This window comes from Mesoplodon bidens (genome assembly GCF_964165515.1).
Source record: "Mesoplodon bidens genome assembly, chromosome: 8".
Taxonomy (NCBI): Eukaryota; Metazoa; Chordata; class Mammalia; order Artiodactyla; family Ziphiidae; genus Mesoplodon; species Mesoplodon bidens.
The window spans coordinates 107,317,310-107,331,438 of NC_138165.1; the positions used below are offsets into that span (position 1 = coordinate 107,317,310).

The following is a 14,129-nucleotide window of genomic DNA, read 5'->3' on the forward strand; positions in this document are numbered from 1 at the left end:
CACAACTACTGAGGCCTGCGTGCTTAGAGCCCATGCTCCACAACAAGAGAAGCCACCGCAGTGAGGAGCCTGCGCACCGCAACGAAGAGTAGCCCCTGCTCGCCACAACTAGAGAAAACCCGCGCAGCAATGAAGACGCGATGCTGCCAAAAATAAATAAATAAATAAGTAAATTTATATTAAAAATAAACAGCCATCATTGATATTTTGGTGTACTTCTTTTCTTTTTAAAGCTCCTCCCCCCAACACATTTATAGAAATTATGTTGTACTTTCTGCAAAAGTTCTAAATGCATAAAATCGTGTGACCTCAGTACCCAGAGGTAGCCAGCTGCTCACTTTATTTTTTTTTTTATTTTTATTTTTTTTTTGCGGTACGCGGGCCTCTCACTGTTGTGGCCTCTCCCGTTGCGGAACACAGGCTCCAGATGTGCAGGCTTAGCGGCCATGGCTCACGGGCCCAGCCGCTCCGCGGCATGTGGGATCCTCCTGGACTGGGGCACGAACCCGTGTCCCCACATCGACAGGCGGACTCTCAACCACTGCGCCACCAGGGAAGCCCCAGCTGCTCACTTTAGAGTGATTATCTTCATGTCTAAATATCTATGTCTTTACCCACATATAACATGAGATCGTAGTGATCCTTTTGTTTTACATGTTTGGTTTTATTTTTTTCTCTTGACAGTTTATGGTGGACATTTCCCCATGTTGATTGATCTAAGTGTTCATCACATTTTTTAATAGCTGTACAGCATTTCTTGTATGACTTTACAGTTTTGGCTTTGGGGGCTGACTTTAGAACCTCATGTGTAAGGTATGACTCTAATAGCAGGAATGGAATATTTTAAAATATTTTTCTTTGTGTTATTAAGTGATCTTATCTAGAAATACAGTATGTTCCCTACCTTTTTTCAATTCTTTTATAACTCATTCAGGTGGGTAATTTTCTTCATGTTTAGGATCTAACATTTTGGGTTAGTATTAGTTTTAGCTACTTTCAGGGTTTTTTTAACTTGTTTATTTATGGATTGATTATGTTGCTGCTCCAAATGGAATTTTCCTTCCTTCATTTAAACTTCTACTTATTTTGTTTTCATGTAGTTAACTGCTCTTGGTTTTACTTTGTGGCTTATCGAATTAGTCAGACTTCCCTGACGGCCTCTTTTATCTTTTTTATTTTCTTTTTTTTTTTTGCGGTACGCGGGCCTCTCACTGTTGGGGCCTCTCCTGTGGCGGAGCACAGGCTCCGGAGGCGCAGGCTCAGCGGCCATGGCTCACGGGCCCAGCCGCTCCGTGGCATGTGGGATCTTCCCGGACCGGGGCAAGAACCCGTGTCCCCTACATCGGCAGGCAGACTCTCAACCACTGCGCCACCAGGGAAGCCCGGCCTCTTTTACCTTATTCCTCGTTTTATTTGGACTATTTTTACTTTTTCTGGATTAGTTTTATTGTTTACTTACTGGCTGGGGAGACAACTATGGATGTGGATTATTCTTTGATTTATGGCTTTTAGAGTGTTTACTAGGAGTAGGTGTTGAATTTCACTGGAGTGTTTTGAACATTAATTTAGATGATCAATTTGGTTTTAGGTATTTGTACATTTCATAATAATAAATTGTTCCTGGTAATGTTGAATGTTATACCCTAATTTTGGATTTAGAATTTTCTGAAAGCATGTGTGTGCTTTTCTTTGGGTGGGAGGTAGCCTTTGTTGTGTTTTGATTTCGGAGTTAAACTAGCCCCATAAAATTCATTTAGTAACTGTCCATGACTTTTTGTGCTCTGGAACATTTTTATAGCTTTAGAGTTGATTATTTCTTGAAAGTTTGAGAGAATTTACTTTTCAGGGAGGTAATAAGGCTCTGAATAAACCTAAAAGGTTTATTGCAATTAAAAAAAAATATTTATTTATTTATTTATGGCTGCGTCTGCTCTTAGTTGTGGCACGTGGGATCTTTTGTTTTGGAGCGCGGGCTCTTCCTTGCGGCCAGCAGGCATCCTCTCTAGATGTGGCGTGTGGGCTTAGTTGCCCCGCAGCATGTGGGACCTTACTTCCCCGACCAGGGATCGAACCCACGTGCCCTGTATTGGAAGGCAGATTCTTAACCACTGGACCACCAGGGAAGTCCCTAAAAGGTTTGTTTTTGCTTTTTGATCATAGGAACTTTTTTACTTCTTGAGTCCATTTTGGTATTTACTTTCCCATTTATTCCACACCTTCAAATTTAGTAACATTTATTGTTTGCACTTTATTTTTATTTATTTATTTTTGGCCATGCCATGTGGCATGCGGTATCCTAGTTCCCTGACCAGGGATCGAACCCATGTCCCCTGCATTGGAAGCAAGCAGTCTTAACCACTGGACCACCGGGGAAGTCCTGCACTTTAAACATAAATGTCTCTGGTTAGATCCCCTTTCACATACCTAATTTTACTTGTTTAGCTTTTGTTTTTCTTGTCATATTTCTCTCTTTTTAAAAATTTTATTGAAGTATAGTTGATTTACAATGTTGTGTTAATTTCTTCTGTACAGCGAAGTGATTGTTATACATATATATATTCTTTTTTCATATTCTTTTACATTGTGGTTTATCACAGGATATTGAATATAGTTCCCTGTTCCTATACAATAGGGCCTTGTTGTTTATTCATTCTATATATAATAGTTTGCATCTGCTAATCCCGAACTCCCAACCCTAACCTCCATCCCTCCCCTACCTACTCTCCCCTTTGGCAACCACAAGTCTGTTCTATGTCTGTGAGTCTGTTTCTGTTTCATAGATATGTTCGTTTGTGTCATGTTTTAGATTCCACAAGTCTGTTCTATGTCTGTGAGTCTGTTTCTGTTTCATAGATATGTTCGTTTGTGTCATGTTTTAGATTCCACATATAAGTGATGTCATCTTGTATTTGTCTTTCTCTTTCTGACTTTCTGACTTAGTATGATAATCTCTCGGTCCATCCATGTTGCCACAAATGGCATTATTTCATTCTTTTTTATGGCTGGGTAATATTCCATTGTATATACATATCACATCTTCTTTATCCATTCATCTGTTGATGGACATTTAGGTTGTTTCCATGTCTTGGCTATTGTAAATAATGCTGTGAACACAGGGGTGCATGTATCTTTCAAATTATAGTTTTACCGGGGTTGATGGATTATATGGCAACTCTATTTTTAGTTTTTTGAGCAACCTCCATACTGTTTTCCATAGTGGCTGCACCAATTTATATTCCCACCAACAGTGTAGGAGGGTTCCCTTTTCTTCACACCCTCTCCAGCATTTGTTATTTGTAGACTTTCTAATGATGGCCATTCTGAGCGGTGTGTGGTGGTACCTCATTGTGGTTTTGATTTGCATTTCTCTAGTAATTAGTGATGTTGAGCATCTTTTCATGTGCCTGTTGGCCACCTGTATGTCTTCTTTGGAGAAATGTCTGTTTAGGTCTTCTGCCCATTTTTTTATTGGGTTGCTTGTTTTTTTGTTATTGAGTTGTATGAGCTGTTTGTATATTTTGGAAATTAAGCCCTTGTCAGTTGTATCAATTGCAAATATTTTCTTCCAGTCACTAGGTTGTCTTCTCATTTTGCTTATAGTTTCCTTTGCTGTGAAAAAGCTTATAAGTTTGATTATGTCCCATTTGTTTATTTTTGCTTTTATTTCTATTGCCTTGGGAGACTGTCTTGTCATATTTCTTAAACTCTATCATTTTGTTTTTTAAGAGATCCAGTTCTTAGATTATTGAACAATTCCATTTTTCTATTACCTAATTCACTTTATGCATTTATATTTATTGTCTTCTGTCTGCTTTTCATAACTTTTTAAAATAACTTTTGATTAACTCATTTTTATTTTCATATATATAAATAATTAAAAGACATTAGGGATTCAGAATTTAACTGAGTGCATTTCTGTTCAAATTCCAACATTCCAAAGTTGTTTTTTCTCGCAGTAGAAAAATGTTAGTCAAGATAAATTACATTTCTGATAAAGTTTTTGAAGAAAATTTTGAAGTGTATAAATAAAATAGGAAATTTAAAACCATCCACATTCCTACTACTCAAAGATACCTAATAATATATATTGATTTATGTCGTTCCCACCAAATGTGTTTTATAAAGTATAGTTTTTAACCTCTTTCTTCACTTAACAGTGAGCCTTTTTTCTTATAATATCCTTCCAAATCTTGTTTATTCGTGTTGCATAGTATTCCATCATATAAATGTATACATTTAACCAGTCCGTATATTCCATTTTTTCGTATAAAATAACACTGTGCTGTACACTTGTACACAGATACTTTTGTATATTTCTGATTATTTCCATAGCCTAAGTTCTTAGAAATGGAATCCCTTTTGAGGTAGAAAGTGTGAACTTTTAAAATGCTTTTGAAAAATAAATGAGGTACTGATACGTGTTACAACTTGGATGGGCCTTGAAAACATGCTGAATGAAAGCCAGGCACAAAAGACCACATATTTTATGATCGCATTTATATGAAATGCACAATAGTCAAATCTGTAGAGACAGTAGATTAGTGGTTGCCAGAGGCTGTGGGAAGGAGGAGTGCTAATGGGTACCGGATTTTAGTTGGGGGTTTGTGGCAGAATGTTCTAACATTAGATAGTGGTGATGGTTGCACAACTTTATGAATATGCTAAAAACCACTGAATTGTATACCGTAAAAGGATGAATTGTATGGGAATTATATCTCCATAAAAAATAGTATGCCACTGTGCTTTGGTACTACATGAGTTATTATGGAGCTTTGTCAGTCTGATTTGAGAATGAACCCTGATTTATATACTGTCTCTATGGGAAAATGTGTGCCAAATAGTTGACTTCCAGATGTCCAGCCAGTTCCTGTGGGGCGGTCATGGACGGTTTCCCAGCCCTTGGGGCAGAGGCACTGATTCTTTCACATTTATTTTAGATTTTGTTAGTGCTGTAAAAACTTTTTCATCTGACGATGTGCTGAAAGGACAAGAGAAAGATTAATAATGAAGTTCCCCAGAAATATCCCAAGATAAGGAGACCATTTCTGAGCAATCCGTGATGGCGTCTGGAATTTGGGGATACATGGGGAGTGTTTGGAGCCAGTTGACCGGTGCCCACTTCCCCGAGGCATGCTTCCACAGAGGGTCGGTAGGTTCTGGACTCTCCCATTTCTAAGGCCGTGCAGTATTTACGGTCTGAACTCTGAACCTGTCACTTCCCATACAGCAAACTGCAGGAATCTGCACACAGGTCCTAGGAGGCAGGGCCTGGCCTTGGACTTTGCCAGTGCCTGGCCCATGTGTTCAGGGAACTGAGTGCAGAATGAATTAATGCATTTGCCCAGAAGCTACTACATTTCCTGGGATATCTCATTTGGTTTTCCAGCTATTCCGGTAGTAATTTCCAAATTCCACAATTTCTATTAAAATTGCGTGCCTGATACAAAGAGCAAGGCAGTGAAAGTTGCTGTTATCATGAATCAACCAACAGATGGGACACTTTTGTAACTGGAAAAGAATGAGTAAATTTGCTCCACATTAGAAAAGACTCCATTTTAATTTCTCCCTAAAATGGCCAAAGAAGTGTATCATAAAGAAATAAGGATCCAGGGACAAGAGACTTCCAAGGGAGATGGGAGGAAATACTTGGGGGAGAGGAGAGATTTTTATACAGGTTTGATGGCAGCAATGGTACGAAGGAGGCTTATGTAACTGGAGAGGGGTCTGCTTGTCTTCTGTTCTTTAAGAACAAAGTGAAGGTGGGATGCAGCTAAAGACACAGATATGCCTTTAGATGAGGTGGAGGTTTGGCCGTGGGAACTCTCAGAAGATGGGAAGTAGGAGCAGACAGAGTCCTCTGCATTCTTACCTGCAAGTGGGGTCACCCCTTACAAGGCCACAGAGCATAACAGCAGCATGAAGAGGAAAAGGGGATTTGCCAGTTTCGTGTCCCAGCCTCTGAAATAACATGAAATATGTTTTTGATAATTAAACATGTTCATATTAATCTATGAAAACTAAAAGGCTTTTGGTATATTATTGCCAAATTGCCTTTAGAACTTGTATGAGTAGGACTTCACAAAGTGGTTTTTTTCTATCCTTTCACAAATACCATGTGTTAAAATTTTAGAACCTCTTTGCCACTTTGATAAAAATGGTAATTTGTTTTATTTCTTTGATTATCAAAGTGAGGTCAAACATTTCTCACAGTCTTTTGGCCATTTGTATTAATTTCTTTATGAATTGATTTTTCATGTGCTTTTGCATAGTCAGCTCTGTATTTTGGGGGGGTTCAAAATTACTCCTCTCTCTTACTCTATTTATCTACATAAGTTTGCCCCCATTGGCTATGCTTGTTTTAGTGGTCCTTTTTTTTAAAAACTAGATTTCACACACTAATAATAGGCCAAAATTGTCAGGTTAAAATACTTCTCATTTTCCCCTTAAATTTCTTTTCATGGGATAATTTAAAAATTATTTTCAGCCTTATCAAAAAATTTACAAAAAAAACCCAACAACAACAACAACAAAAAACTTGGGCTTCCCTGCTGGCGCAGTGGTTGAGAGTCTGCCTGCCAGTGCAGGGGACACGGGTTCGTGCCCTGGTCCGGGAAGATCCCACATGCCGTGGAGTGGCTGGGCCCGTGAGCCATGGCCGCTGAGCCTGCACGTCCAGAGCCTGTGCTCCGCAACGGGAGAGGCCACAGCAGTGAGAGGCCCGCGTACCACAAAAAAAAAAAAAAAAAAAAAAAAAAAAAAAAAATTTACAGATTTTCTGTATTCTGAACGTATATTTTAACTACTATGACTCTTCAAAGGAGTTTGTCAAAGCAGCATTTCTGCTTTACTGAAAGTTTGTATATTCTAAATAATTTAAAAATCTAAATATGACTTCCAAACTGAAAAGTGCACAGATGTATGTACAGAGCTTGATGTGTAACCGTTACCCAGATCAAGCTGTGGAACATGTCTAGGCCCTGGGAAGCTCCCCTTGCGATATCGCCCAGTTGTTCCCCCTCCCCCACCCCCGGCGACATGTAACCACCACCCTAACTTCTAATACTATAGATTCATGTTGACTGTTTTAGATATTTGAGTAAATGAGCTCATATTCTTCTGTGTATATTCTTTTGTGTCTGCTTCTGATCTGTGTGTTTCCTAATTTCATGGCATTTGGGTGATTTTTCTAGTCTTTTTTTGTTTGTTTTGGCTGCATTGGGTCTTCATCGTGCATGGGCTTTTCTCTAGTTGCGGCGAGTGGGGGCTACTCTTTGTTGCAGTGTGTGGGCTTCTCACAGCGGTGGCTTCTCTTGTTGCGGAGCACGGGCTCCAGGCACTCAGGCTTCAGTAGTTGTGGCACGCGGGCTCAGTAGTTGTGGCTCACGGGTTCTAGAGCGCAGGCTCAGTAGTTGTGGCACACGGGCTTAGTTGTTCCGCGGCATGTGGGAACTTCCCGGACCAGGGCTCGAACCCGCGTCCCCTGCATTGGCAGGCGGATTCTTAACCACTGTGCCACCAGGGAAGTCCGATTTTTCTAGTCTTAACTCTGCTGTGATCAGAGAACACACTCGGAATGATTTCAGTCCTTTAAAGTTGTTGAGACTTTCTTTATGACTCAGTAAATGGTCACTTTTCATAAATGTTCTATGTGCATTTGAACAGAACTTGGATTCATTAGTTCTTGTAAGTTGATTAGGACAAAAGTTTAATCATTTTTCTCAAATCTTTTATAACCTTCTGACTAGTTTTTCTGTTTGTCCTGTTAGTTATTGAGTGATATTTATTAAAGTCTCCTACTGTGATAGTGGACTTACCTGTTTTTTGTTTTCATTCTGTTAATTTTTGCTTTCTATTGACCCTTTTATTATGATTGACCCTTTTATTATGAAATAACCTTTTATTTCTCTTAATGTTTTTTGCCTTAAAGTTTACTTTGATGTTACTGTAGCTACAGTAGCTTCATTTTGGTTAGTAATTGTATTGTAAGTAGTGGTATATAATTTTCCATCCTTTTACTTTAAACCTTTTTGTTTATATTTAAGATGTGTCTCTTGTAAGCAGCATAAAGTTGTGTGGTTTTTTAAATTGTTTATTGGACTGTTTAATTGGATGGTGCCTTTAACTAGATTATGTTTAATCTATACTTAGTTTTAGATTCTCTTGTATTTGGGTACAAATCCAATACATTATTGTTTTCTCTTTGTCTCACATTTTATATTTTTTCACATCTTTCTTTCTAAAATAGATGAATTATTTCATTTCCTCCTCTCTTTTAGCTTGTTTCATATACATTATTTTAGTGGATATTTTATAGATTGCAAAATATATCCTTGACTTATAACTTCTACTGCAGATTAGTGCTTCCCAGACAATGCAGGGATCTTAGAGCGTTTAAACTCTCTATACTCTTCACTGCTATTGAAATTATAATTGAAATTTCAATAAATTTCTGGTACTTAAGAAGGAAACATCTCAGGACTTCCCTGGTGGCACAGTGGTTAAGAATCCGCCTGCCAATGCAGGGGACATGGGTTTGTTCAGTCTCTGGTCTGGGAAGATGGCACATGCTGTGGAGCAACTAAGCCTGTGCACCACAACTACTGAGCCTGCACTCTAGAGTCCGCGAGCCACAACTACTGAGCCCGTGCTCCGCAACAAGAGAAGCCACCGCAATGAGAAGACCACCCCCCATGACGAAGAGTAGACCCCGCTCACTGCAACTAGAGAAAGCTTGTGCGCAGCAATGAAGACCCAACACAGCCAAAAATAAATAAATAAAATAAATAAATTTAAAAAAAAAGGAAACCTCTCTATAGTCACCTCTTGCCTTTGTGCTGGTTTGTTATTTACTTTAATTTTACATATATTTGAAACCTCATAGGACATTATTATACAGTCGACAGTCATTTAGATTTCTAGTGAATATTTGCCTTTTCTGTTGCCCTTCATTTCTTTCTGTATTTCTGTGATCTATGGGGTAATATCCTTTCTGTGAAAAATTCTCTTTGATTTGTTTAGTGTTGGTTTCTACTTTTGTTTTATTTCATCTTTTTGAAGGTTATTCTTGCTTGTTATACAGTTCTAGCATGGCAGTCATTTTCTTTCAGCAATCTAAAAATGTCATTCCATTGTATTGTAGCTTCCATTATTTTTGTTAAAAGTAACTTGTCAGTCCTATTGTTGTTCCTTGGATGATAATATACCTTGCCCCCGCCCCCCGCCGCCAACCCCGGTCTGACTATTTTTAAGATTTTTCTTTTCCTTTGGCATTGTGCTGTTTTACTGTGATTTTTCCAGTCATGGTTCTTTGTGTTTATCTTGCTTAGTGTTCCTAGCACTTCTGAAATCTGCAGCTATATGTCCCTTCTGTTGTCAGTTTGGGGGAAGTCTTGGTTATTATCTCTTCAAGTATTGCTTCTACCAATTAATTTACTTTGTTTTTATCTTGGCTTATTCTTGTTTGATAGAGAAAATATTTTTTAAACGCTTTCTGTTTAACATTGTCATTTTCCTGCCTCAGGGGAAGATTGTCCTTTGAGCACGTGCATTTCCTCTTGGATATCCAAATGTCTTCACTGACTTTGGACATCCCCATCCCTGATCTAGTCATCTTTGAGCCTTCTTTAGTGATTTTAGTTGTATTCAAGTCCTATGATGGCTTCTTTTATAGTCTTCCCACAGCAGCCCAGGAATTGTAGGGCCATTAGAGTTGAGTGCTTTCGTTTACTTATTTCTTCAAGTCAGTGTTCCATCATTTTAAACCTGTGTTCTATTTTGATAAATATTTGATGAAATGTCATCGCACTCCTTTAAAGTTATTTGAAGTTTCAGAATGCAGCAAAAACAAATGAAAGCAGTGGGGCACAGCAGAGCTCTGTTCTCGCACTGCCCCACCCCCGCCATCCCTCCCTTGAGAGTCACTGCTCGAGTCCATGCAGTTTTGTTTACTTTGTTAAATGCTGTGCTGCGTGAGAGCAAGGATTTTTGTCTGTTTTGTTCACTGTTTTACCCAAGTGCCAGCACACAGTAGGTGCTCATAATTATATGTTGAAGAGTGACTTGATCACCACTAGTTCCAGGATGATTCTGGCCCCGTTCCTCTCACTGATTTCACTCAGTAGAGTGCTTTCAGTGGACAGGTGCTGGCTAGCAGTAAAAGAGCTCCCTTCATGTAGTGAGCAGTCCTGTGTGAGTGGCAGGTACTGAGCAGTTAGGAGCAGCAGGCCAAGAAGGAAGGAGCTTGGCTGCAGCGGCGAGCGGGTATCAGGGCAGGCCTTTCCATGGCTGCGGCATGGCCGGGAGAGACGTGCGGAGACCTGAGGCTGAGGGGGGCCGTGGCCAGCGATGCCAGGTGTCTGGGGTTGAAGTGGTTCCTGTCAGAGGGAGTGGAGCATGTGAGGGTGGCGAGATGGGCAGAGGGCAGAGGTGAAGTGCTTTCCAGGCTGTGGGCAGTTTGGACCTTTTTGCCATATGTATTGGGAAGATTTTTAAAGCCTCTGGGTTTTTGTTATGGCTGCTGCTGGAGAATAGATCTGCAGGGAAGAGGTGGCCAGAATGGGCGTGAGGAGGTTGGACAGGTGGCCTTTTCTGTGGCAGGTGAGGGAGGTGGAGCGGGGACAGGGCCTTGCAGGCAGTTTGGTTAAACACTTTTCTCTTTGTTAGCAGCGCTGCTCTTTGCTCTGCATGATTCAGGAACAGCACTGAAGAAAAACGGGTATTGAGCAATCAATGAGAGATGCTTCTAGACGCTTCCTAGAAAGCAGCTCTGCACAAGGTATCACAGTTACATTGCACAGGGGGAGCCTCTGGCAGCTCTGTACTTTCTCCCTTTACCAGGGTGTGTTGCTGGCCGCTTCCATTTTTAGAAATTTCACCCCAGACACTGACTTCATGGTGGCTGGTGTCAGAGGCTCTGTCCCTTTTGAGGGAGGCAGAATCAGAGCCAAATTCAATTTAGTGACGATTTTCTCAACGAGTAGGATAAAGGGCCGCGTCATCTGAGGTGGACACAGGTGCTCCTGATGGACGCTGGGGAGCAGGTTGAGTGCCGAGCCCCGGCCGTGTCCCCGCGAGGGCGAGGAGCCTGGAGCGTGCGGGGTTCACAGGCTCCCAGCCTGCATTGCCTCTTGGAGAGGATGGTATGTTTCCCCAAGCCCCTCACCTCAGTCAGGGACGCCCCGGGCACCTGCGGCCACACCGGCACCACCCGTGGCTCGCTGGTTTGGCCGAGGCAACACCTCTGAGTCCTGGGGCTGGTGGGAGCTCACGGCCCCCCTGGGTGGGGCTCTGGGCCCCCACACGGTCAGAGTTGAGCAGGGACGGAGGCTGCCCTCAGGAGAGAGCCAGGCCCAGCGCTGTGGAGAAGGAAGCAAGGAGCCTGATGGTTCCACCTGTGTGTTTGCTGTGACGTGGTCAGTTACATTTTGCTTAATTTATGATGGAAGTTACGTGCTATGTGGAATTTCCAAATTTCGGGTTTCCCAGAGGAGTCAGGGACTCTGTCTTTGAATGTTCAGGATCTGTGTTTCCTCACTCAGGTGTAAGAGCCTAGACAGCAGGGCTGGGTTATAGTTCTTTCTTTATCTTTGAAAGTGCCTGCACAGGGCCTTGCACAGAAGCAGGGTGCAAAGGCAAGGACTGGGAAGCCAGGGCGTGAGTCCCAGCTTGGCCTCTCACCGGCTGAGTGACCTTGGGCAAATCCCGCACGGCTCTGAGCCTCAGTTTCCTCGTCTGAGGAGTAGGGATAGTAATGGTACCTGCTTGTGGGCTGTTGGAAGGGTTAAATGAATTAATGTAATGTAGGCGTGACGAAAGTGGTTGCTATTAATGACAATATGATTATAGGCACTTACTATAACAAGTGAGTATTCGATGAGTTAATGATGGAAAGCAATGGACCCAATTTATTTACTGTGTCATTGGTCTTAATTAGAAAATTTTCTTTGGTTTGGTATACTTGTGTTTCTTAAATGGATCGTCCTGCGATCACTCCAGGTCTCACTGGCCTGGAGCAGTCTGTTCACTCCTACCCGGGCCCTAGGAGCAGCTGCAGTGGAGTTGGACCTTGAAGAGGAAAGACAAGTTTTACTGGAATATACCTGAATATAAAACCATTAAAAAGAGGCATCTTCTGCCCATACTTAAAAGCACTGTAAGTCCTCGAGTGCCTCCTCGTTTCTTATCTAATGCCATCCAGGGGATCTGGCGCTCCCCGACCCTCCCAGCCTCTCCCCGACACGGACCTTCTCCAGTCCAGCCTGCTCTTTTTGTAGGGAACGAATGCCCTGTGCACGGTCGCCTGCTGACCGTGGTCTCTGCGGGGCCCCTCGGTCTGAGGCCCTCTCCCCAAACTCTCCCCGTCAACCCGGTCCATTCCTCAAAGGTAGGGCGAAAACACCCTGTTCCCTAAGACCTTCCTATTCATGCTGTGGTCAGAAGGGAACGAACGCTCTGCCGCCTTCTCCTTCAGGGCGGTGGCTCCCAGCCTTGGCTATGCCTGATCACCCTTTAGAACTTAAAGAAAGGGTTCCTGGCACCATCCCCAGAGATTCCGCTGCTGATGTACAAATGGGTGATTTTTCGAAGCTCTCCTCGATTTCGAGGTGCAGCCACATTTGGGACCCACACTCCTGCAGTGCTGAGTGCAGGCTCCTTAGTAATCTGGGCACGTGGTCTCACCTTCTGTGTCTTGACTTGAGGTCAGGGGTTCTCCTTCACAGCTTGCCGCCCCAGTGCAGGGCACGTGCCAGCTGTGTGAGCGAGCGGGAGTCAGGAAGTCGGTTCTGCTGCTTCTTTCTGTTCAGAGAATTTTTGCTCCTTTGTGAAGCCCAGTGGAACAGACGTTCATTATTGCAGGTGGTCCTGTGGGCCGGGCCCCTTTTTGTTAATGGGAGTGAGCAGGACCTAGGAGCTCCCTGGAGCTGTGTGCTTCTGGATTCTGGTGAGTAGCTTTGGGAGGGGCTGGCTCCTTTGCTCTGTGTGCATTTCCAGGTTTGACAGCTTGAAAGCTTCTTGCTTACCGCTGGAGAATATAGGAATAATTTGACAAGTAAGACTTTACCCTGGCAACCTTATTTCTGAAATCATGTAGAGATCAGTTGGAAAAGATGCATGTTTTAGAAAGACTTGTCTTCCCTTCTTTCAAAGGGAAAGAAGTCCCTGCTGTGGCAAGCTCCGTTAGGTGCCCGGGGGTGGACGGAGGTAGAAGGTGTGTTCCCTGTGCCTAGAGACTTCTTACGGGCTGTTAGACGTGAACAGAAATCATGATTGGGCCCTGTGACAGGTGTAATGCAGAGGAAGGTGCAAAAGGCCGTGAGAGAGAGGAGAAAGAAGTGTCTCAGTTGGCCTGGGGAGTGGAAACTTCTGCTGAGAAGGGGATATGTGAGCGGGACCTGGGGGACAGGCCTCTTGCAGAGACGGCATGGGCGAGCCCGCAGGTCAGATGTTCCAGGAATAGCACCCAGGAGCTCCCATTCACTGACAGACCAACAGAACAACAGTGTGCAGACAGCTTATTAACGTAGTTCTTAAAGTGTTTGAATCATGATAATGATTTTAAAGGAAATTTAAAGTGGAAAAAATGAAGATTCTGCAGTAGCTCAGCAGCTGTTTTCTTTTTTCGTGTTCCCTTAAGACTTTTTCATAGGCAAACATTAAGTTTTGCATATGTTTTATGTACATCAACATATGTATAGTTTTATATTTTGGCTTTATTTATTATTTCATCGTATAAATGTTGCCACATTGTGAGCCTCTATAATGACCACCTCTCTAGTTGTGGGTATTTCATCATGTAGATGAGTCATAGCTGATCAGTTAAACTTCATTTACTCCTGCAGTATTAGGGACTTAGAATGTTTGCAGTTTTTCCTGTTGCAGATAATGCTAGCACAAGCGTCTTAGATCACAGGAGGGACATTTGGGAAAATGAGTGTGGTCTCTTCCTGCAGAGTAGCTCCCGTGCTGGGTTCCTTTGCTCAGCAGAGGGTGCAGGTTTTCCTGAGGGCGGCCTTTGCTCGGTCGTGGGGCCTTTCTCACCTCTGTCGCCTGATTTGAGGTTGAGAAGATAAAACTTCCTTCAGCTCTGCGTGATTCTGGTTTGGTTCTGGTTTACAGCTTCGTTTCTGAGC

At 42.4% G+C, this 14,129-nt stretch overlaps 1 protein-coding gene across 4 annotated transcripts in view; it reads left to right on the forward strand.

Moving 5' to 3' along the window:
• DGKD (diacylglycerol kinase delta) overlaps positions 1-14,129 on the forward strand; it is a 110,038-nt gene that overhangs the window by 32,357 nt on the left and 63,552 nt on the right. The gene's annotated exons all lie outside the window — the stretch shown is intronic.